A 26,591-nucleotide genomic window follows, 5' to 3' on the forward strand; every position below is an offset into this window, starting at 1 on the left:
AGAATATACCTAGGTATGTAAAACTCAATCATGATCCAAAGCAGATCATAGGAGACAAAGATGCAGGAATTCTTACAAGAAGAAAGGTCAGAGAAAAATCATGTATGATCTTTGAATTTGAACCTAAATCATTCAAAGAGGCACATAAAGATGAAGACTAGATCAAGGAAATGGAAGAGGAACTTGATCAGATAGAAAATAATGGTACATGGTCTTTGGTACCTAGACCGAAGCATAAAAATGTCATTGCAACCAAATGGGTCTTCAGAAATAAACTGAATGAGGATGGCACAATGGTAAGGAACAAATCCAGACTAGTATGTAAAGGATATGCCCAAGAAGAAGGAGAAGACTATGGAGAAACATTTGCTCCAGTAGCAAGATTGGAAGGAGTTCATATGCTTCTTGCATATGCAACTTTTAAACGATTCAAGGTATACCAAATGGATGTAAAATCTACATTTCTAAATGGAATACTTGAAGAAGAGATGTATATAGAGCAACCAGATAGGTTTGCCCTATCAGAAGATAGTGACATGGTGTGTAGGCTACATAAAGCCTTGTATGGACTAAAGCAAGCACCTAGAGCATGGTATGAATGCCTGCACTCCCATCTTGTGAAGATTGGATTTGAAAGAACAATTGAAGATAGCAATATCTACTTGAAATCAGAAGGAGATCAGATTATGATCTATGAAGTATTTGTTGATGACATAATCTTTGGTGGAGATGACAAGATGAGTCATGACTTTGCAGATTAGATGAAGAAGGAATTTGAGATGTCACTTATAGGGGAGATTAAGTTCTTCATTGGACTGCAGATTTAGCAAATGAAAGATGGAATCTTTATTACTCAGTCCAAGTATGTCAAAGAGGTGTTGAAGACCTTTGGCATGGAAGACAGCAAACCGGTTGGTACACCAGTGGTGACTATTTGTAAACTATCAAAAGAGGATGACTTAGCATTGGTAAATGAGAAAGAATACCAATCAATGATTGGTAAGTTGCATTATGTAGTGCATAGCAGACCGGATATTGCACATGCAGTGGGTATTACCGCTCAGTTTCATAAAACCCCAAGAGAATCCCACTTGGTAGCAGTCAAGCAGATTCTTAGATATCTGAAGGGAACTATTGACTACGGATTATGGTATCCATACAATGATGATTTCAACCTGAAAGTGTTCACAGATGTTGATTGGGCTGGTAATGTGGATGATCGAAAGAGCACAACCCGTGGTGCATTCTTTCACGGTGGTAGACTGGTCTCATTGATGAGTAAAAAGAAGAACAGTATCTCTCAGTCTACAACAGAAGCAGAGTATGTCACGGCTTTTATGAACTGTACCCAGACTATTTGGATGAAGCATGTATTGAATGGCTTCAAAGTTCCTATATCTGAACCGATAAGTATATTTTATGACAATACAAGTGCAATTAACATCTCCAAGAATTTGGTTTTACATGCTAGAACCAAGCACTTTGAACTCAAGTATCATTTCTTGAGGGAAAAGGTTCAAAACAAAGTGGTGGTATTGGAACATGTTTCCAGTAAGGAGCAATTAGCAGACATATTCACCAAGCCTCTATAGAAGGCTACTTTTACCTATCTGAGAGGTGAATTAGGGGTGCTGCTCCTTCAAGAGGTAAACTAAAGGTTTGTGCTCCACATCAGTCAGATCTTACTTTGCTATATCTCTTTAGGATTGATATGTTGAAGGATGCTACTCCTCAGGGGGAGCAACATAGTGGAATGGGGAAACTCGTGCCTCCACTTTGGCATTGTTGTCAAAAGGGGAGAAGATGTGAAATAGAGAAGATATCTACAGTATTAAGGAGAAGATGTGATGCAGAAAGAGAGATATCTTTGTATATTACCATCAATGCCAAAGGGGGAGATTGTTGGCATATGTGTAGAGTATGTTGACATGATGATATTGTGTTGTCATTGATGTCAATATGTTGAAGAGTGAACCGGTAATATGCTGAAGAGTGAACAGGTAATATGTTGAAGAGTGAACTCGTAATATGTTGAAGATGAACCGGTTTATTGAAGTTTAGCAACAGGCAAAGTGAGCTGGTATGTTGTTGACAATTGGTATATGTGAAACACTGAACCGGTATGTTTGTTCAAGTGAATCGGTATATTGAAAGGTGAACCGGTATATGGAATGTTTTCTATCAAGGTTTAATATGGTATGACTACTGATTGGTAGTCTCAGCTTCAGGGTTTCTGATTGAAGTGTTTTGAGCCTGTGTGATTCAACCGATGGAATTGTGTGATCCGTTAGTACTATAATGGAGATCAGATCGTGTTGCCACATCAGCCTCATGCACATGAAGGATATTACATGAAGAAGATTGATCATATCTACCTCAAGAATGTGCGAAGTTTCTGCAAACGGTGGAGAACGTGTGATGGGTTATCACCTCCAAGAAGCAGTGAAGAACGAATGATGGAGAATGTCTTGAGATCTATTCAAAACCATTCTCAATGGTCAGGATTGAACTAATTAAACTGACTGAATTGCTCAACGTAAATGTTTCCATGTGAAAAATATGTGTGTCATGTGTGATGCCTCTTTCATTTGATGTTTTGCTATTTCCTATTTAGTGGTGAATCATGTTGATCTAGAAAATTATTGCATCTCAGAATGATAGAATATTTGTTTATGCATAAGGATAAAGTGGAAATGAGGAAGTAGGTTGTATGGAAACCTAAGTGTTGCCGGTTTATGCCTTTCACCGTCTCATTATGTTTAACTGGTAGTAATCTGGTTTATACCGGTATTAGTGATTGTCTGTCAAGTGCACTATTTGTAGTCAAACCAGTTCAGGAAAATTTTTTGTGTCTATATTGATTCACCCCCCCCTCTCAGTACCAGTTTCATACTCAATGTTCATCATTGAGGTATCAAGTCCAAAGTGCGCAAGGACACTCAAGGTCCAATATGGCACACATAGTGTCATAATCAACACTAGAACAAATGACACCTACAATATGGTCTATGATATTATCCAAATATGATTTATCTCTTAGAGTCACTAGTTTAAGTATAAGTCCATGCAAATAAGGAAAAAAATCTAGCCACCTGATATGTATTAGGATGCCATATTGTTAACACTCATAACTGCCCTTTGTCAAGCTAATAAGAGAAGGATGAACATAATAACCCATGATCCCTCAAATGAAATAACTAGACCCCAAGAATCTTATAACTTTTAAAGCATATAAAATACAATCCTATCCAACAAATAGATCCATCCCAAGTGCCAAAATATCCAAATAATTGACCATATAGTAAAAACACAAAAAATTAATTAAAATATATTTATAGTCTAGAAATAATATCAATAGATCTATATAGATAAATCTAAGAGCTTTTTAAAAATATCTATTTTTGGAAAAATAAGGTTCAGATGTGCAAGATATGGCCTTAGGAGAACAAAAATTAAGGTTGAATTTAGTGGTCTAGTACAAAAAATTAGAGCATAATTTTACAAAATAACTATTAGATCTAGATCGATGCTAGAACTAGATTTCTGACAACATCTCATTTGCAAAATTTTGACTACATATGCCCATGTTATGGCTAAAAACCTTACTACATGTCAATTAGGGGTTGGAAGGATTAAAGGGTTTATGAAAACAGGAAATTTCTAAAATTGGAATCTTTTGAAAAGAGAAACTTTTCGAAAATAGAAATATATGAAAATTACAAGTTGCTGAAAATAGAAAACTAGAACACCTTCCACAAATCAGATAAGCAAGAAAAACATGCCATATTCATCAAAAGCAAAACTACAGGATGAAATTACAATACACTATGATTTTCCTATATAGAGAGCATAAGCATGCCCTTAAATAAACTTAGGAGAACTTAAAAAAAAGATATAGGAGCTAAATAAAACTCAACTACAACTAAATTAAGTGAAGCTAATATTGGCCTAATTAAATAAAAGCTAAAAAGTACCTATGTTTAGCTCATATGAATAGATTAATTAAAGGACCTATTTAATTAATAATTAGGTAATTGTCCTAATTACTCCAATAGTATGTAAATTCCATGAACATCTACATATAATTATGTATGTATTTTATGTACACAAAATTAAATCAATAACGACAATAATGAATTTTTTGTATCTCAACAATTTTAGCAATGAAATGAGATCTAGTTCCATAGTTTCAATTAAATCACAAAGAATACCTTATCAATGAAATCTTGAATGATTAAATGAGTTTGCCCCTCTACTAGAGACTTCAATTGTAGATCAACCCCTCCTTAAATATGAAGTTTAGAAAGAAAATAGATGTCATTGTGACAAGATTTAAGTGTATAGTTTTGCAAAAAATAACGAGTCTATTTACTACAATATGAAAATGAGAAATTTTTATGATCATTCGCTTGGTGGTGTATATCTCTCCTTTAAGTTTCCTTTCAATTATTATATTAAGGACCATGCAATTCAACTTAAGAAAACTACTTTTTTTTGGTGCAATTTTTTACTCTAATCTTTTACTAAATGACCTCCTCTATATGTCTACATTTTAGTTTTGATAATACACATAGAATGGGATAAGCATATATATTTTATTTTCAAATCATCAATACTTTGCAGTTCAAATTACCTCTATGTTTCCAAATTGCTAATTTTTGAAGAAAAAATCCTCTTTCCATTCTTTATCCCAGAGACACCAACCTATTGGATACACTTATCCCTAACACAAATACCTAAGCAACAACTCCATAGATAAGACACAGGTCCTACCAAATTACAAAGATATGATTTACATATTTTTAGAGATAATAGTTTATATTAAACTTGATCTAATCAACCTTCAGATACTCTCCCACATAACATAAGATCTTTAGAAGAAACATTCACTCATTGGAGGACTTGAAGAAATAGAGCTTCTTGATGAAACTGGATTTGTCTAAGGCCTATGATCAGGTGGACTGGGGGTTTTGGACAAGGTGCTTAGAGCTTTTGGTTTTTGTGAAAAGTTTATTCAACTTGTTGGCCAACTCATTTCTACCCCTTCATTCTCTGTCATTGTGAATGGAGCACCCTCCCCTTTCTTTAACTCTTCTAGAGGCATTAGGCGGGGGGACCCCATCTCCCCTATTCTCTTTATTATCTTGGTTGAATGTCTAGGAAGAAATATTAAAAAGCTTATTTCTTAGGGTCTTTTACTGGGAGTTTCTCCCTCTTCTGGATTTAAGGCCTATTCTCACCAGCAATTTGTTGATGAAACTGTTTTAATAGGTACTTCATTGATCAGAGAAGAAACTAACATGAAGAACTATCTCAATACTTATAATGCTACTTCAGGCCAATTGATCAACTGGGAGAAAAGTTCTTTATTCTTGTTCAACACTACAAAGGACATACAGACTAGGATGGCCTATATGCTCAGTTTCCAAATTGGCCAACCTCCTATTTACTTGGGTGTTCCCTTAGGTTAGAAACCTACAGGTCTTTTCTGGAATAATCTTGTTGATAGATTCAAAAGGAAGCTAGCTAGGTTGAAAGAAACCCTTCTTATCCAAGTAGGTAAAATCTAGCTCTTGTAATCTTTTCTCCAAAGTCTTCTAGTTTACGCCTTAAGGCTCTTCAAAGTACCAAGAAAATTTGCATATGCAATTCAAAAAATTTTGAAATATTTCCTCTGGTCCGAGGTTGAGGAGAAGAAGAGAATTGCCCTCATTTCCTGGGATAAAGTTTGCAAACCAAAAAATTTGGGAGACCTTGGCTTGAGAAACATTAAAACCTTGAATAAAGCCCTCCTGGGCAAACAAATATGGAGAATCTACTAGGGAATAGGTGAATGGAATGAAATTTGGAAGGCTAAATATTTACGTCTGAATCCTACCATTGAATATTTCCTTGCCTCAGATCAGATCTTGATTGGCTCTACCATATGGAACAGTGTTACTCATGCAAAATGAATTGTGAGTCTAGGCAAAGTGTGGGCCATTGGTAATGGTAGAAGGGTTGATTTCTGGGATGATGCCTAGATTGGAGGTGCTCCTCTTAATGATCATTGTGTTCCTCGGGTGATCATCCAAGCCTACAAGAACAAGTTTGTTGTCAAAGTTGTTGATTACTAGAGAGATCAGAAGTGGGTGGACCTGAGTACTTTTTATCCCAACCTAAAGAATGTTAATCTCAAACTCAACCAGGTTGTCATTAATCCTAGAAGGGAGGACCACTTGGTGTGGGGAGGTACCACTTCTGGGAATTATTCGGTGGCCTCTGTTGTCCTTATACTGGCTCAGTCTCAAGACTCTATACCCTCCTAGGCCAAAGCTTGGTGTACAAGTTTGACTCCTAAAATAAATATTTTTTTATTGTTTCTTTTGCAAAATAAAATCCTAACCACAGATAACCTGAGAAAGAGGAGATTCAGCATCCCCAACAGATGCTACTTATTCCTTAATGATGAAGAATCTGCGAACCATATTTTTATTCACTATTCTTTTGTCCAACCTATCTGGTCAACTTTTTTTTAGTTATGGGGTTTAAATTGGGTGTTTCCTGAGTCGATTCAAGACTGTTTCAAGAGTTGGTCTTGTAGAACTAAAAATATGACTATAAGGAAACTATGAGATTTTTCTTTCCCATATCCTATAGGGTATTTGGAAAGAAAGGAATAACAAAATTTTTAGGAACGCCATTAACTCCCCTAAAGTGGTGTGGGATAAGATAAAACACAATCTTTTTGAGAATGTGGTGGCTATTGGATCTTATTCTTGCAAAAGTAAGGAAGAGTATGAAGTTTTAAGGAGCTGGAATAACCCAGCCTCTATGGACAACAACACTAACCAACTCAATAGAAGGATGTGTTGCTGGTCTTCTCCTCCTAATGACTGAATTAAAGCTAACTTCGACAGGGTTGCTAAAGGGAACACAGGGCCAACTGGCTGTGGTGGAGTTATCTGGAATAGTGCTGGCTTTTGTAGGGGGGCGATTTTCTTCCCCTTAGGGAATCAAACTAGTCACCTGGTTGAAGTCATGGGCACCCTCCAAGCCATTAAATTAGCACATCAACTAGGAGCCAAAAAAATATGGATGGAGGGAGACTCTAATAATATAATCAACCGCCTCCTTGGTAATCAACACCGGTCATGGATGATTAAAAATATTATCGACATGGCCAGGGAGTTACTTGAGGGATTCGACCAATATTACATCTCTCATGTTTCTAGAGAGTCCAACAAAAGTGCTTATTGGGTTCCAACGAGGCAGTGCGGAGTGGGTAGATAATGTTTTGGTATGGAGAGGGGGAGCTCCCTCAATTGGCACATGACATTTTAAATTATGACAGATATCATGGAAAATAAGGTGGGATTTGATATCACTTCTCGATATGGTAGGGGTGGTCGTGGCATCATGAAATTATTTTGTAATCAACCGAGAAGGAAGTACACCATTAATTGCCATAACATCTTGCAGGCTTTGTGGGTTCTTCTTTCCATTTGGAGTGGAAGCTTGCGAAATCTCTATTTGCTTCTAGAGGCTTCTTCTTTGTTTCTTAAAAAAATAAAGTTTATAAAGAAGAGTGGTATTTGTTGGAATATATATTCTATTAAAACTGATAAGAAGATGGGAGGAAATTGTAAGTGCATGGAGGCTACAAAAATAGATAAATAGTAGGGTTGTCCCCAAGTTTGGGCTATGCTACAAGTGATAAAAATATCGTATTACATGGAAAGAAGACCTAAAATCTCTAGGATATTCAAAAAGGGGTGGAAAAAAGGCACCCTAACCATTGGTAGTAGGAAGGTTAAGGTTAATGAGACCATGATCACAGAGGTGAATGGTCTGCTGATGGATGGAATCAAATTCTACAGGGACATGAAGCTGTCGGAAGCAGTTGTGAAGAAATTCCCCAAGGATGAGGTGGAGAAAGAAAAATTGGTCAAGGGAAGCCACACCGACTACTCCCCTAAGGTAATCAAGAAGCTCTGGCGATGGATTTTATTTGTTGTCATGAAATTTAAAATTTTCGACAGTATATATACTAGAGTTTATAGTTACCATTTTGTTCTTCTCAATCATTTCCGGCACAAGGATAAAAATTCCCTCCCCTACTACATGTTGTGTGCCCTAAATGTTGGGATTATGGATGCTATCTCTAATCCCAAGACTAACCCTTCATTACATGAGGGTCTTATGGTGGTCCTATACAACCATATCAAGAACACCACTTCTCAATAGGCTGTGTTTGAGGTATCCAAGTCAGATGTGATTTGGGTGATTCAGATGATGAAGATTATGAAGGGTATGACATAGAGACAGATGTCAAGGAGGCCCCCATACCCCCGAGTCAAGAAAGCATAAAAGGAAAACTAGCCAAGAGGAACAGGGTAAAAGGTAGAGCAATCAAAAAAAAGAAGGGGGAAGACGTTGATAGCTAGTATGAGGAAGAAGAGGAGAGTGAAGGAGACAGATAGTGAGGAGGTTCAAATTATCTCAAGCTAGAAGAAAAAGGGGAAGATGCTAAGAGGTGAGGAGTTGGAGGCCAAGAGCCGCTTGCCCCTTCCAACCAGCTTCGAGGATCAGAGTAAGGGCTTGGCTAGGGAGAATACCCCCAAGAAGGAAATTAAGATAGCTGAGTGGAAGGAGGTGGTTCTGGAGGTGAACTTGGACCATGTGGGAGATGAGGCTCAGGATGGCTCCCCTCTAGACTTTGACCTCTATATCAAAAATGGAATGGATTGCTTCAATAAGGTCTTCTCTTGGGTACAAAAATAAATAAAAAACATAAAACCTAAATAGGTCCAAGAAGCTAGCAAACTTGAAGCAATGGAAGCTATTTGAACTGGAAAATTCAACTCTCTATTTGACTACTTAAGTGAGTTGACTAAAGCTATCAACAATGTGCGGGAAATTACAAATGCCCAACGCAATGGCTTTAAAGCCTGAGAAGATAGGGCAGGGGCAACTGAAAAGAAGATGGAAGGGACTGAGAAGACCCTTAAAAAGAATGTGGAGCAAAGTTATAAGATTTTAAAGGCCAGTTTTGATAGTATCAAGGTCCTAATTAGCAAACTCGAACAAGTCCAGGGGGATAACGCCCTCAAGGACACTACTAAGGAGAAGGAGGGAACCCCTGAAGATAAGGAAGTTGCTCCAGGAAAAAGAACAAGAGCAAGTACCAAGAAGAGACAAAACCAAAGCAAGGACATTGAAGATCTCAAGGGGACTGATGTGACAATGGAGCAATTGGAGCTAGAAGCTACCGAATTGCTAAAGAACTTCACCTAGGCCTGACTATTTTCTCTTCTTTCTCTATTGTTTGGTGCTTAGTTTCTGTGTTGAGTCTTTTTTGCTGTTGGATTTTTGTTTTCGGCTAGTTGTCCATTCTGTGGTTGTTGTCTTTTATTTTTCTGGTGGACTCTGATGACTATCTTTTGAATCTGTGATGTAAGGGGTTTTAGGGGACCTTCAAAACTTGTTTTCCCCTAATAAAAAACATAATATCTTTAGATAATGGTGTACATTTTTTGGAATGAAACTCACATTACATTACTATATTATTCATTCTAGAGCCCTAATTATATAACATTCCCACAACTACCATGCCTAGGATAGATCATAGACAACTATATATGAGTTACATTTATAGGTACATTCATGTGTTCTTCAAAAATTTAGAAATAATATCTACAAGTCATCCATACAACCACTCCTTAACAAACATGCCCAGACATGTAATAGGTCAAGTCCAAAAGCCTACATGATATACCATATTAAATAACACATAATGCAACTCTTAACATAGACCCATCTATTCTCAACAATCATCGACATTATCAATGATGGGAACATGCAAAAATCCTTTGTTGCATCAAGACAAAACACAAACCAAGTCAGACAACAAGCACATTGACCACTCTATTATGTCAAACTTTATTTATATTAAATATTAACTTAAAAAAATCAGGAATATGATGAATCAAGTGTAGGTATACTCTCCTTTCAAATGTTTAGATAGAACTCCCAACCATGAAGAAATGCAGAGTATAATAAACTACTAATTTTAACACACTATCTAAGGAAGATACCTCAAAAAAATCTATAAACCCTTTCCAAATCACCTCCAACACTAGTGAGAGAAAAAATATGACAAAAGAAACATTCTACAACAAATATCATCAACATGGCATATCATAGTCTTTCTAGATCTTTTCTAAACTCAAATTCTAAGTCATAGGCAAGAAAAAATTATACTCTTCTTAATACTTTAGCATCAGTGACCGAACTACAAACCTTTATTGGAGTACATTTTAAAATGAGCTTTACAAGTGGTGGATGGGAATATTCTAGAGTGAATGAGAAGGTGCAAGGTCCTCCCCTATTGAGGGACTACTAATAGTCTTAATATTTACCTTTGTGGTATATGTTCGGCCTATGCACTATGAATGAGTATTGATGATCTAATCTCTTATATATGTTGAATGTAAAGTACATATGAGTGAATATAAATATTTTTGTAACCTTCAAGAAATCATGCAGGGAAAGAAGGCATAATAAGGAAGGGTAGAAAGTATAAGACTTCCATCCAAGTATGCCACCCTGAGTAGGTGTCCAATGTATTTTCCATTGGGGCCAAGAGCGTAAGGATCCACTCCTAGGCGTAGATAGGTGGATTATGAGGCCCTCTATTATGATCTCCTCGCTCAATTCTAAGATTTTTGATTATTGACTTAAAGGGATGAGACATGGATAGGGAATGTAGATAAAAGCACTGCACTATGCAGACCACCTTGAGTAGATGTCTAATGTACCTACCACTGGGGCTAAGAGGATGAGTGTTCACTCTTTGAATTAGTGTAGTGACTGCTTTGGGTGGACCTATCATGCTTCCTCCTCCAAACCTTATTGTGATTTAATACTAAGTAGTATTATAGATATGATCTATTTATTGATTTGGGATAATTAGATCTAACCCTAGTGATTGAAAATTATATATGTATATATCATTGGTTATGGTTGCAAGGTTTAAATCAAGATTCATCTTGTTTAAAGGGATATTTTATTTGGTAGATATGACTCTAATCCTATCTCATATCTTGCTTTATTGCATTTGTGATTTTAAGGAAAATTCTAGGGTAAATAAAAAAGGAGACATTACAAAATCCTTAGCAAAAAGCAAGGTATAATCTTGTATTAACTTCTATAGTAAATGCAAAGTCTCTTCTCATCATTTATACATGTTTTTTCGACTCTCCAAATATAAAGAGACATTAAGTAAACGAAGAGGAAAAGAGAAGAGGAATGGTTACATGACCATTGGACTTCACATATTCAACATCAAAAAAGTTACCAACAAGTCCCATTACAATTGCTGGAAGTTGCCACATCTCCACTTAATTATAATAATAATAATAATAATAATGAAACTACTTTAAAGTCTTAAAGTCAAAATATTTTGCAAAAAAATCAAAATATAATATTTTTTTAATTAGCCGGTAGGCTTTTTTTATAAGTGAACTTGTCATGCTTCTTCTTCTTGGAAAAGTTGTCTCACACATAAGTATTTCTTTTTAACGATTTTACCTTTTTAAGGGTATTTTAATTTTTTCAAATAATTTTTACTATTGATATTTAGAAAGAATTTGTTGTTATAAAAGCAATTATTTACTTAAGCAACAAATTGTTTTCTTGAAAAAATTATTTAATATTATATTTATTAATATTCAATAAACTAAATTCTAAATCCTATTCATTTTATTTTAAAAAATTATATTAAAGACCTTTTAATTTCAATCAAATTATTTAATAATAAATATAATAAAATAAAAATATTCAAATGTGTTAAAATATAAACTATGTTTAAAATATGTTTTTCATGTACACACAAGTCTCTTGTAAGAGACACAACTCTCCACTAATGTATAGATTTAAGGACACAACTCTTCACTAATGTACAGATTTAAGGATCTTTGGATCCAACTATTTGATAGATAGAAAATTATAGAATAAACATTTTTTCAAGCTCTCCAAATTTTTTCAAAATGATAGTGTGTTTTAATTTGGTTATAGTATATGATCTCTTCATTAAAAAGAAATTATTTTTAACTCAATTTAGAAATATAATATGTGGATGGGATGAACTAAAAATATATGTTAAAATAGTGATATATTAAATGTTTATACTAATCTTTGTAGTATGTTTAATTTTAATATTTTAATCATATTTTTTAATTTAAAAAAATGACAAGATATTTGTGCAATGGAGAATAATTAAAATGTTTTTATTTAAATAATTTAAACATATTTAATTTTCTATACTAAACATTACCATTTAACTTGAATTTTAAGAGGTGGATGAAGTTGTTGCCTTGTATATTTGTTTTCATATTTGAAAGAATCAACATAATCTATGATGGGCTTAAACCTAATTTTGATAAAATATGCATACATTCAATTGAAAACATTATACCAGATTTATAATAGTATATATTACTATCAGCTTATCCATTGCACCTCATTTAGGTGCAAGCGCTAGTCTTTAGTTAATTAATAAATACGATTAAATATGTTTTGAGAGGGCTGAATAGACACTGGCAATATTTACACCCTATGAAAGCCTGAAATACTTAGGTCATTGAAGATTGCAAAGAAATTATAATCTTAAAAAAAATATCTACATGCGCTTCCACCATGTCATCTACAGATGTATTGAACCCAGACATAAGGGCTTCGATTGCGTCTCTTCTGTTACGAACCCACTCAGTGTTTACCACCATCCATTTCCTGTAAAACACACCGTGCACTACACTGTTCACAAATAGACATTAATCAAAAAACTATTTCAAACGATATTTGAGCTTTGCAGTACGTAAGCTATTTAGGTGCTTGAAAACAATAAGGCCTAATCATCTTTTTCTTTTGAGAAGGCAACATCTGCCTAATATTTTTTTTTGACTAGGCACCATCTGCCTAACATATTTTCTGTGCACTTTAAGCAGAAAATAACAACCGCCATATGACCGCGACCATGAGCAAATATTAGGACTTCACATTTACGATCTGTAGACAGCTTTCGACGGGCATATTCCTCCTCCGGAGCATTGTATTTCGTTACGTGATTCGTTTTGTGTGTCATCAGTTGAAAAATTCTCCAGAGCAGCGTATTGATGTTGGGCGGCTGTGTGTCCTAACAGCTAACTACTGACTGCAATTACACGAATTGCTAGAGTTTGAAAAGACGTAGCACATTCAACCGTAGATAATCAATTAAAGCTGCGAGAGAAAACAAAAAAATCACCCGCCCAAGATATATTATCTCCGGATACAAACATTTTAGATGACTGTTTTGGACATGCAAGTCCATTTAAAACCCTATAATACGCTGACACGCATTATTCTCGGCGCCGCCTTCACACCGTTGCCCGGACGTCATTTGAACTCACGAAATTTTTGTTCAGCTAATTTGTAAGAGAAAACTCACATCGCCCACATTTTTCTAGTGAACAATTGCGAGACGTGTAAGGTGTGCACTCATTCCATCGACTTAGGATCACTGGATAAAGCTTGTACTCCATTACAAAAGAACTGTAAGCAAATTTAGTTAAGCAATTGTCTCTATTAAGGTCCTCGATTAAAATTAGACGACTATCTAGTATATATATTCCCAGTCAAAGCTGTTTCTGACAAGGAGATTATCTTACAAAAAATATTAAGTTAAGAAGTAGTATAAGGGAAATGGATTCTATACCCCGTCTCGTAGTATCATATCATCAGAGCGAACGGCAAACGGACCCATTTCACAGTGGCATAAAAAAACATTTCATTTAGCGTTGAAGAATGAAGAGGAGGAGACGATCAACATCATCTCCTGCCCTGGTTGTCGTTACAGAGCCATCCGAATTCAGCAGTGTCGTACAACAATTAACTGGGTTGTCGAAGTCTGATATAAGAGAAAAGAGGGCGGGAAAAAATGAAGAGGGATTGGAAAGGCCTCTGCTCATCAAGCCTGTGGCCCAACGACCTAATGCTGAACAAGTTATCGGTAGTAGCGAACCTTTGCTTTCTTCAGTTATTCCTTCGAGTAATTCCTTTACTCATCCCGACCATCCTGTTACACAGCCTGTGGATGCCAGCTGTCTATCAATAACGCAAACGCAGTCGGAGGTTGATCCCTGTACTAATTTTGTGGGACTCACCGAATTTCAGGAGCTAGATAATTTTGTGTTTGATTAAGTTCTGGGCAATTTTTAGGGAAAAACGGATGCAAACACGATGGCGAACTCAAGGAAATTTTGTTATTCATTTTCAGGGTAGAAAACAATCAAATAATGTCAATAGTAGCGATATGCAGCGAGTATCTTTAGTACTATTATTAACATTTTATTTCTATGTAAGTACACCTTTACTTGCAATAGCTGTTCTTTGTATCTAATTCATTTAGTAAATTAAATTGTTTACTTCAATTTAAGTTGGGGTAAATTTCATCCATCTTTCCTTGTCAAATTTCAACCCTTACATAAATTGGAATCGAAAGTTAGAATTTAAAGCCATATTATGGGCTCACTTAATATGGCTTCAAATTGTATAAAGGGTTCTTGCCGTCATATTTAGTCGCCTGCTAAAAGTCGAGTTTCCCAGTTTTTAGCCTTTAAAAAAATCTAAATTCAGCTTTTATAATTTATACTTCTAACAACTCCATGGATGAGTTTCGTCTGTTAACCAGAACTAAATGGGTAAAATCTAAATTAAATTCCGGTTAAATTAGAATAAAATGAGAAGATAAGTACCTATAAACTAAACGCAAATGTAAACAAACGGAAAGACATTTGATCTTATAAATCGTTGTCAATTCAGCTAAAACAAGAGCAGATATCTGAAAGGAATATTTTTCTATTAAGAGGGTGAAATGAAAGGAAAAAGTCCTGAATCTTCACATATATCTATCAACAGAAAGAACAAATAAGGAATAAAAAATGTAAAAAATTAAACGCCATTTTCTTATCTCTATCGATGGTGGGTGATTGAGATTGAAAATATCTATTAAATTAATTGATATACAGTTGATTCTAGAAGCGCTTAAGATGTGGTGGCGATCTTTTTAAATAAATAATATTTTTTTTGGCTGGGTAAATAGCCAGGTCAAGGATTCTATTAGATATTAAAGGGTAAATACAGAGTTTTAAAATAGAACAAACAAAGAGGGCTGAATATTAATAAGTAATATTGTAGACACAAAAAAATGTCTTAAGTTTTCGATGATACTTTTAATTAATCTTTTTCATTTAAATTGATTAAATAATTTTAATTATTTAATTACGATTAATTTTTTTCTTCTAATTTCTTATAATTAAATAATTCTTCTAAACTATTAATTATATAATCTTTATTATTTAATCAATATTCATCATTATCTCTTTCTAATCAATTAATCTTGATCTTATTCAACTAATCTTAACTATTCCTTTTTTATTAAATAATTCACTTAATTATTTAATCTCTTTATTCTAAGCTAATTAATCTTTCATGATTTTAATTATTTAATGAGCTTTCTCCAATTATTCTAATTAAATAATTTTTTTAATTTATTTAATTACCATGTGTGGGTGAAATAAATAAATTTTATTTATTTATTTATGACCCCACTTATCTCTTCCACTTTTTAATTTTTGTCTCCCTTATCTCTTCAGCTTGCTAATTTTGTATTTATGAGAAGATAATTAAGGATTTTATTATGTATTCTCATAATATCTTCTCATTTTCTCTCTTCTATCTTCATCCTTCCTTGAATGGCAGCTCTGTTGCGCACTCAATTTCATCAGTTGATTATTTTTAGTCTCAAATCAATCTTAGTCATCCAATCAATCCACAATTTTTTCTATAAATTGAGCTCTCATTGCTCATTTTTAACAACCACATTTCGAGTATCCTTATGCTATCAATTTCAATTCATCTTGCTTGCATCACACTTCCTTTGTTGGTGAGATCAACAATAATTTGAAGGAGAAAGAAGAACAATGGAATAACATGGAAGGAACATTTGTTTGATTTGTATTTCCTTTTAATCCTTTGTTTCTATGCTTTCATTGATTGTATTAGGAGTTATTTTAATTGCATTTAGCCTTTGTGGTTGACTAATCTATTGCTTTGATGCTTGTGCTCAATTTCCTAGTTACAAATATTATTACTCTGAGTGTCAAAGTCTATGTTGAATCATATTGATTTATCTCACATTAAAAAATTATACAAATGTTAAATGATATAAATTATTAAATAATAGATAAATAATTTTTATTTAATATGGAAAGGTTAAGTGTGGGTGATGTAATAGATTTTTAAGTGATGAATGAAATCATAAAAAATATCAAAGTGGTGTATTTCAATTGGTTGAGTACAATTGATAAGGATGAGTACTATGTTATTATATCCACCACTTTGATATATGGGATCCCATTATACATGCCATCATAGGCAAAAGATGACTTTCATATACATATTCATTGTAGAGTATAGCAGCATATCCCTCGTAATTACTAGACCTCTTTATATGTGTTTTAAGTTAGCTATGTATGCTATGCATGACTTATAGCATATGTACCTCATTATATGTTTTTGGTGTACAGTCCTATGATGCCAACATTTGGTGCCCCTACAAGTTTTCATAATTACTATCCAATAGATTGTCATTTATAATATTCAACCAAATAGAAGTTGTATGTTTCTATCCTTCTAACATCATACCCAAACTAAACCCATGTCTTGTTTTTAATACATGCTAGCTATTTTTCATAACAATAAAAAATCTCTTAGGTCCCTTTTGCCAAATTTTCTTCCAAAAATATTCAACACTAGCACTTATATTATCAAATAATTTTAAAATATATACTATACAAATTACTATATGCATCTTTCTATTGTTTGATAGCTGGATCTAAAAGATTGATAAGATTATTCATATTTAGTGGCATCATTTCTCATAGGGTTATCTAGAATTAAGGATTTCATTTGATTTTCTAATTTATTTGGTATTCACTAGAAATTTTTTTATAATAATATCATTTGAGTTACTACTTTTTTTAATCTATGTCATCAATAATTCTTATAATATTTTATAAAGTTGTGTATGTAACTTTTTTAATTTCTATACATATGTTGCAATCTAATTCCTTCATTGCATCATAAAAAGTTGAGGTTTCTATTATTTGATTCTCAAGAATATCTAACTAAATTTTAAGTGTCTTAATCATTGTAGGACAACCATAATAAGGTTGATATATTGGATGACATTAGCACAAGTTGCATTCTACATCATTATTTCCATCTAACGATGTGTTTATGTAGTGACATATTTCAATTTGATCACCTCTAACTACTTGCTCTCCTACTTTGGTAGATGTTACTATTTCGGATTTACCTTATGCATCCCATGTTTCAATATTTTTTATAATTCCACTTATAAATAAATTTTACTACTAATAAAATGGAAATATGGTATTTGTTTGTATGCATAATAGTTATGCTTGTGTCTCTAATAGTATTTTCTTTAACAACTCTTTGATATCAATATAGTATGTTAGGAGTCTTTGATGCCTTCTATTTGCAATTGTTAGATAGAATATATTTTTGTTGACTCTATCTATAGACTTGATTATTTAAGAACGAGAAATATTTTTACATTTAGTTACCATAGGTTAGAGTCACTTCTATAAGTATTGAACTTGCTTTATTTCAACTAATGACTACAAAATTAAGAAATATAGAAATGATGAAGAGAATATCTAATGCTATTTTCTCTTTTTCATGCATATCACTTAGACACAGATATAAGTGCAACATTTTCTTTCTTTGGTTTAATTTCTCCCATCTCTATTCTTATTTCTCTACCACAAGTTTTAATATATCAATTTGAACTTCTATTATATTATTCTTTTCTTTATGCAATTTTATCAATATTCACTCCTAATCAATTCTTTTACACCTATACAGTTTATGCTATAATTCAACTTCTAAGATTGAATTGAATTTTCTTTTCTTTTCCTACGAGAAAAACATGCTAGACCTATTTCTGATCTTCTAGTTCATTCTTTCATCTGTAATAGGAAAGCATCCACTATATGTTTAGATCCCAACTTTGCCCTTTACTATGACTATGATGGTATGAGAGAAAGATCTTTAGATATCTAATCGATCTAAGTCTTTCTCATGATTCTTACTCTTCGATGTACCGTCTCTTGTCTTGTTCTCTTTATTTTATTATTGAATCATTTGGCAAAGTCCTTGATGATATCTAGCATTGGATGACTATTGTCTGCAATGTAGCTAAAAGTTAATTGCAAAATAGATTGTTTGTTATCATTTGATATAATAGTGTTGTTTCTGAAGACGTTCTACAATAATTTGACATCCATTATGTCCTCTTACGTGTCTATTCTATATAGCTTTGTTGAGATAACTATAGTTATCTTCTTTTTTATTCTACTTTCTTCTATTATCCTAACCTTGCCTAAGAGTGCCCTTGTCACTCTCACTTCTGGGCTCGTCTTCCTCTACAACTTCCATGCATTCTTTGTAATCCTCATTTCAATCCTCTTTTCGCCTTAGTTTGTTTGTGATGGGTCCACCTCCTATTTTCCTTATCTATTTTCATGAGGTTGATATACTTACCCTTGATAAACTAATGCTTTCAAGGATTTTAATTCATTTGCTGAATTCCGTTGAAATGTACGCTGTGTTAGTTTCGTCAATCAATATTTTAAAGAATAAAAGGTAAAGAATTACAGATATTTGAGAATAGTGTCGAGTTAACAAAATAATTTACCCATGGTCGACGGATATAAGTTCGAGACTATGGACAACGTTTTCAATTAGGGCGGCTTCCAGGGGACACACGGACAACGACTGAAAAATGTCCGTTTTCCATGACGGATTTCGCGGAGTAAAAGACGCTGTTTAATTTTAAAAAGCAGGTTTCTGGCGTAGGTGGCAGTAGGTGGCAGTAGGAATTTAGGAGCTAGAGTTTTTGGTGCAGGAGTGGTTGCAGAGTTTGAGGATGATGGTCACAGCTATTCTAGTTCCAAAACAGATTTTTCGTACAGTGTGTTAGTAACAGGTTAGTCAATCGTAATCATTAATTGCAAAATCGACGGTCTAAAACGTGCGACTAACATGCGTGTTAGGCGATCCGTACTATCTTTTTGGAGCTAGAATAGACGCGTCCGAGGATGATAATGTAAATGATTGGGGTCTGATGATGTCTTGGTTTCTCATGTGGGTGGCTTCTTTCCGATCCGGGTGGTGTGGAGTGGGGCTCTTCTTTTTATGCATGGTTAGGGCTCTGTCAGTTGACTACAAATCTGCAATGGGCGTTGTTGTGGGAAAGGTTGGAGGCCTATGCTGGGGTTTTCCTAAGCCTCTAGAGATTGTTTCTAGTAAATTTGCTTGTGTCCCTTTGTTGGTCTGTGGTGATTTTGGTCCCCTTGCTATGTTATTTGCATGATGCTTTTTCTTCTTGTCATTTTGGGGATCTTGTATGTGGCCTTGTCTCTACTCCGTTTGGGGTTTCTATTGAGGCATCTTTCTTGGGCGTTTGGCTGGTGGGCCTTTTCTCTTTCAATGTGTCCTCTTTAGGTGTCATTTGTGCTAGATCATTTCTTCTAGTGTATGTGGCTTGTTGGGCCTCTCGGATTTCTGTCACTGTGTTCCAGGCCTATTTTGTAGTGTTGGTGTTTTGTTAGTTGTTGGATGTTGGGCCCTCTACTATAGTCTATTGGAAGTGATTAGGTTCAAGTTTTTTAAGAGGATGGGCTATGATGTTCTTTTCCCCTTCCCCTTCCCCTTCCTCTCATTTTGCTAGGATTCTTCTACTGTTTTTAGTGGTTCTGTTTGGTTTCAGAGTAAGTTAAGCTTTTGTTTTGACCTCCACTCCCTTGTGTAGAGATCATTAGTGACCCTTAGGGTCTGTTGTGATGAAATTTTATTTTCTCTTACTTTCTCTTTAGGAGACACCTCCTTATGTTTGCTAAGAAGCTATAGAGATTCTTTTGGATATGATTTTGTTAACCTCCTTTGGATTGTGTTATTGGCCTTCATTTTGTTGAGGCCTAGTTTTGGAGGCTCTTGTTGTTCTCAAGTTGTAATTTATTCTATTGTAGGTGTTATGTTAGAAGGGTTCCCAGGTCTCTTCTCTAGGCTCTACTAACAACTCCAATGTCTACTTGATTGTGTAGGTAAGGTGTGGTTATGAGATAAGAGGGTGATGGGTACTTTTTGGTTGTGTCCTAGTTGCAATGGGGTTGTTGCTACCCTTCTTCCTTAATATATGAAGGTTACATGAGACTTTTCAAAAATCCTTTGGTCTAGTAAGTTTATTATGTAATATATATTTATTTTACTAGAGGTCGAGGTTATGGGATTCTTGTTAAAACCCATTGTTAGGGTTGAGGGAGCTTGAAAAATCCCTTTGCTCATAATTTTCTAAGTAGTTTTCTTTAATGGCTTAGGATTTTTGCTTTCACAACTAGTACTTTAAATTTTAGTATTTGGTTTTCAGCTATGGATTGGTTGTTGGTTTCATGTGTAGCATCTTATTGTAGCATCCTATAAGTGGGTTCCAGATCCTCACAAAACCTAAGGGTTTTGGTCCCTTCAAAACCTATTGTATGGGGTCTTGGGTCCACTCAAAACATGCTTTTCCCTTAATAAAAGACTAGCATACCTATTTTAGAAGAATATAGGTAAAGTATGTTGAAAGATATCATTTTTTGTTATCCTATTTAAAAATATACTATATTATTAATTTGCAATTGATATTAATGACAAAGGGGAATAATGTTGGAAACTTGAGCTATTGTGTTGTGTTACCATTAATGTCAACTTGTCTTGTGTTGTTATTGATGTCACTATGTGTTACATATTATCCAAAAATTTATGTTTTGATGTTGTTGTGTGGTGTGGTAATGCTATTGAGAAGGTTGAGATTTTTCAAAAAGGTGGGTGTAGTGAAAGTTTCAACGTGTAGGAAACAATATTTATATAGTATGGAGTTTTCAATGTCTTAGTGGAAGAATGCTTTGGATTCCACTAGCACGTGAAGATTATGGAGTGTGGTTTTGGATATAACATTTATGATCTATGTATATTGTACTATCAAGTTTATAGGTTCTATGTTGCCTAGATGGTGGAGTTAGTTGTTGTTTCTAATAATTGCAAACTATTGGAGCAGGGTGGTTTTCTAGTTTATGCAATGTTCTAGTTCAATTTTTCTGTGATTGTTTAAGGAGCAATTCAAGTTATTGTATTCTAAGTTCTGTGTTGTCAACTGGCTTTGTTTTTGGTAATCTATCCTATCTAGATCATGCCTTTTTGGATTGGATATCCTTTGGTGGTTGAATATTGATAGTGATATGGGTCTCAACATGGCATGTGTAGATCAAATGGATTACGTGGTGACTAAATGGTGGAGTAGTAGGGATTCATTCCCAAAACATCTGTGTGAACTAGTTCATGATGGTTACGCCCACTTGCGTTAATCAATGACCTTTAATCATGATTTGATGGAGTTGATGGAGAAATGACTCCTTTTTGTTTTCCCTAACCGAAGATTTAGAAACTTCACTTGCACCTAGATTTTTTGTCTTATTGTGTGGCCCATTTTTTGCTACTGTTTGGAGTCATTTCTAGTGTGGCACATTACCCATGACTGTTCAGAGACTTCTCTAGTGTGACCCATTTTCTGCTACTGCTTGGAGTCTTTTCTGGTGTGGCCCACTACCTGCGACTCTTTGGAGGCTTCTTTAGTGTGGCCCATTTTCTGTTGTTTGGTGACCTAGAGCATAATGGGTGGGGACAAGAATAGGCAAGAACCATCTACCTATGAGAAATGGAAGAAAACCAAGGAAGTGTGGCAGGAAATTGTTGATGGGGGAATCATCCCCTTCTTGGATATGCTTCATGGCCCTTCCCCTCTCCTCACAGAGTCCTTTGTCAATGGGCAGGGTTCATGAGGGCTTATGGAGCCGAGTACCATCTTGATGAAACCTTGGAGGTGATGGTCACTAGTCTAATGATGAATGGCAGAAGGTTCTATAGAGATAGGAAAACTGGAGAGGAGGACTTGGCCGATTTCTTTGACAAAGACAAGGAGCACTCTAGAGTTACCAAGATGGTTGATGGCAGCTACAACAGGAAAGATCTTATGGCTCCCTAGGTAGACATGGCCAAGTTCATCATGAGGTATATTACACTCCATGGTGGATATGCCAGCATCTTTACTATCATTTTAAGAATGGTAAAATCATTTATGTTCCTTTCTATCTGGCATCCTCTTTAGAAAATAGTCTTGAAAAACATATGGAGAATCCAAACAATCTTTTTCTTCATGAAGGGATTATTGTACTCATCATGGAGTATACTAGACCCTTGAAGTTGTGCCCTCTCTATCTGGGAAAAGCCAACATACTCATATTCAAAATGTCTCTGACTCGGATATGGATTTGGAGGATAGTGGGGGTGACATTCCTTGTGACGACCTTGATTATAAACCTGCAGAAGAAGGGGATATGATGGTCACCCCTAGGATGTTTAGCAGTAAGAATCCTCCTAGATGGGCGGCCAACAAATATAAATCCACTAGCAAACTAATTTCTAAGGTCGAGCCCCTTTCTAAAAAGAAGAAGCTTGTGGCTAAGGACTATGGTCTGAACAATTTGGATCAAGAAATTAAACTGGACATTCCAATCAATGTCTTGAAAGAAAAACAGGGGACCATGGCCAAAGAAGACAATAGTGGGATACAGAGGACTGCTAATCTAATGAACCAAGTGATGGAAGCTACTAGAAGCTAGGAGAGCTACTGGAAGTGGGTGGAGCATGAAATTGGTACCCTCAAAGTGGGGGCTAAGGAGATTATTGATATCTTCACTGCCTCCCCCAAGCCCAGCAAATCTAAGAAACTCATGATTATGACCCAAGATGTCGAGGTGATGAAATACAATCATGAATAAATAATTGAAAAGGTGGAACAGTCTATGGTAGAGATAAAGAAAACCTCAGGAACCTGGTTGACATAAGCAAAGAAGCCATGAACAACAGTATAGAGGGGCTCAAAAAGATCAATGACATGGTTGTGGAATATAGATCCTTCCACAGTGAATGGGAGAAAGATCTTGGAGGTGAAGATTTAGCTATTGGAGACAACAAAAACCACTGGTCCTAGTTCCAGAACCAGAAGTAGGAGCAGCAACAAGGGTACCTCTAGATTCATTATGGAGGAATTGGAGGAAATCAACAAAATTTCCATCGAGAAGAACAAGCAGTTGGTGCACTCTCTTAATTGAGAGATTTTGTTTTTTCTTGTTGTCTGTGTTTTTGTTGCTTTTGTGATTATTTTGGGGTGCTCCCCTATTTTAGTATCAGTTTATGTCTGTTTGGCTGATGGCCAGTTTTTGTAAAACTTTTGGTTTCGGGTCCATGTAAAACCCATTTATCTCTATTAAAAACATGGCATGTGTAGATCCACATTATTTTTTGTGCATTGGAGAATGATTTTTGGCTAACTGTTTGGCATGCTACATTGTTGAACTACACATTTCTTTTGATAGAAGCCTTGGAGGATGTATTATCATGTGCAGTTGGTTGGAATTGTTTGGAGAGGATGTGTTGTCATGTATTTGGGTCCCCTCTACCTCCTACAATGGACTGGAATGAATGTTATATAGACCAAAATTGCCCAAATTTATGTAATTTTGTATATAACATCGACAGTTGACCTACTTTACGGTTTCATTGAACTATCTTGTATGCATAGTACTAAAAATGTATAAATTGGGTATGGGATTCATGTGAATTGATGTGAAGTAGATTTTATTAATGCAAAATAAAATTTTGTATACTAGAAGTGCAAAATATAGTTATCTAGAGCATTGAGATAGAGTTTTGCTATGGCATTGGTCACTTGACATGGTGATTCAAGGATAATTTCAAGATTAGGAGATCATATTCATTTTAGCTCATTTCATCATTTGCACATGCAAGAATAAGGGGTATTTATTTTGGTAGTTTCGGCACCTTTTTATCTTGCCCTAATTTTTTAACCTTATTCTTGCGAGTCCTTTCAGTGGCAATAATCTCCTTGGCCTTGATCCTAAACTTTATAATCAATTATTCATATTGTGAGCATAATTCTCACCATGGTTTTTCCTTATTTAAGGATTTCCATGTAAATATGGTGTTTATGAGTATGTTTGTGATTTTTTTTCATGCTTCATATATATAGTAAATAGTTAATTGTAGTTTAAAGTTTAATTGATTAGGAGTAAATTGTTTTAAGGTCCAAAACAATCCCCCCCTCTTAGTCTCGTGGTGTGTTCAATAGTAGAACCATGTGAACTTTTCAAATTCATGTATGAAATTGATATCATATGTTTCCTTTATATAAAATGGATCGGTTTGGTGTTGTAAATTTAATACGCTTACTATCTCATACTAGGTTTGGATTTAATTTGATAGATGTGTCAAATTTATACCTAATTATTCTCAAATTTGAGATAATGTTTGTAAACTTGGTGTATTGCACTATTGACAAAAAATTTAGTAACACCCTTTTCTAGGACAAGAACAATGTATGCCCTAGTAAGAGAAATTAGAAATTAAATTTTGATGAACAAAAGTTATCTTTGTAAATAGTGATAATTTACCCTCTATTTTCAATCTTGTCTAAAACATAAATTCAAACAAGTGTAAGTTGCACATAAATACAACTACCTCTCTCAATTTAAATCGTATGAAAGTGAAAACAATATACGTATCATTTAGTCAATCATTTTTATTATCGATATACATTCAAGGATAAAACCAATCAAACCTACAATAAGGACCCCCCAAATATTCAAATAACAAATTACATAAAAAAAATACATAAATAAATATAATTTGAACTCACGTGCTCAAAATAAAAGAATAAATACATGTTATTAAATTTTAATATAATTTCTGAATCCATAAGACCAATGATTAGGATAAAACTAAGAAAACTATTTCCTTTACATAAAGACTTTAAGAATGATTACAAGAAATGTGTATATTACATACGATCATAAATAACCTAAAGAAGTATTCTAATATGCAACCTTTGCATGAGAACACCATTAGTATGAACTTCGTTACTATGTATTACCACACAACCATGGAATATATGTCTCCCTAAAATACTTTGACTTGAGAATATTGAAACCTGCAAGAGAGTTCTTAACAATTGCAATGCTAAGAGTGACAAAATATGGTGCAACATGATATATCTACATTCTAAATGCTAATGTAACATTTCATCATGATAAGGTAGGGATAAATATGACAAACAACCACATAGTAAGAATTTACTAATGATTAGTTAGATTTGGTAAATGAATCTTTTTGGGCAAACTAACAGGAAGTAGATTTGAAGTAGAAGCAAACACTTCTCTTTGACTCCATACTAAACACCCATTTGACCTCAAATAAGATAAAAATTAAATACAAAAGAATGGAACTATGCATATCAATTTGAAGAAAAAATATTTTAGTTACACAATGCTTTATGAACTTTTAAATAACCATTAAAATATGAGTCAATAATTATAGATGTCTGCATATCATAAATTCAATGACCAACACTTGCTCAAAATACATTCAGGATATACAATATGATATTTAAATCACAATTAATTTATAAAGGTTATTTATAATATGAAATCTCATCAAACTAATAATGCATATAAGAGGATCTATGATATTATAATGATAAGTTATAGTAAGATAATCATCAACATAATATATATTGATAATGAGTAGACACCCTTGGCCATTAATATTTAAGAATATAACCATTCATTTTCATATTCAAGGTGCGATTACATTTTGAACATTCAAAAGTTAATTTGGAGAGAAAAATAATGGTCATAGGCTAGAGTATATTTAGTTCATACCATTAATTATGAAATATACCTTTAATAATCATATAACTTATTTTAACTAAACCTCTTTAAGTGGTTATAAGTTACCTACAAGGTATAATATATATGGATAGGTTAATCACACTTTCCTTTACTTAGAGACATGCATGAAATAGTAGCAAAATTGACACCTAAGGTTTCACATAAGATCTAAAGTATTGAACATATACTCATAGACTCAATTAAGGAGATACCAACAAAATATATTCTTTAACCATTTCCTATAGTTAATGGCTCTATTGGGTATCAAAACTAGTTTAAAAGTCATTATATCATGCCTATAGTCTAAATAATAATATTAAATTAATAATTTTTGGTACTATACATCTATGTAGATTTATATCTTGATAGATTTCCTCAAAGTAAACTCTAAGATAAAGATGAACCCTTCTATTAATTTCTCAATAACTATTTCAAAAATCTTAATGAATATGTCTAATAGCATTTCAAATTAAACAAAATTAGTTATATATACTAGTTTTATATATATACAACAATAGCCTTAAAATACCTAACCCCAATCTATAGGGTTCTGGCCTACCAGATATGAATAGTCTAAATTAGGAAAAATAGGGGAACCCAAGGAAAAGGATGAGGAAATAAAGCTTGACATCCCCATTA

Source organism: Cryptomeria japonica, chromosome 8 (genome assembly GCF_030272615.1).
Source record: "Cryptomeria japonica chromosome 8, Sugi_1.0, whole genome shotgun sequence".
In the NCBI taxonomy this organism is placed as follows: Eukaryota; Viridiplantae; Streptophyta; class Pinopsida; order Cupressales; family Cupressaceae; genus Cryptomeria; species Cryptomeria japonica.